This window comes from Wasmannia auropunctata, unplaced genomic scaffold (genome assembly GCF_000956235.1).
Source record: "Wasmannia auropunctata unplaced genomic scaffold, wasmannia.A_1.0 LD336078.1, whole genome shotgun sequence".
Lineage (NCBI taxonomy): Eukaryota > Metazoa > Arthropoda > Insecta > Hymenoptera > Formicidae > Wasmannia > Wasmannia auropunctata.
The window spans coordinates 5,195,907-5,196,307 of record NW_012026812.1 but is presented as its reverse complement, the minus strand read 5'-3'; the positions used below and the strand labels follow the sequence as shown (position 1 = coordinate 5,196,307).

Below are 401 nucleotides of genomic sequence, written 5' to 3'. Positions count from 1 at the left end.
TAAAAATTATGGCTTGTAATCGATACAATAATGATATTCTTCATAAAAATGTTTAAAACAAAAATACTTGCCACACCATGCACAGCGCATAAAAGCGGCCATCCCACAAATACTACATTTGGGTATATCTTTTTCATTTTTGAAATAACAGAATTCTACAGGATTTTGAAATTTGTCGGGATGTGTTTCTAAATATCCGCTTTTATACCAAGCATATTGAAAAAGATTTTTAAATCTAGGCGAAGAAAACTGATTGTGGGTTAGTGATTGCAATTTAATTATTTCATTACGGGAGTGCAAATTGATATCAATCTCTTGAAGAATTATATTATCCGAAAATGTTCGCACGAAATTTTTCCAAATCCGGAAACCATATACATCCAAAGGTTGAATGATACTCG

The 401-nt window shown here is 31.4% G+C and overlaps 1 protein-coding gene across 1 annotated transcript in view; it reads left to right on the top strand.

The window, feature by feature from the left end:
- The window catches only part of LOC105449053, an 8,406-nt gene that overhangs the window by 6,761 nt on the left and 1,244 nt on the right, over positions 1-401 (top strand). The gene's annotated exons all lie outside the window — the stretch shown is intronic.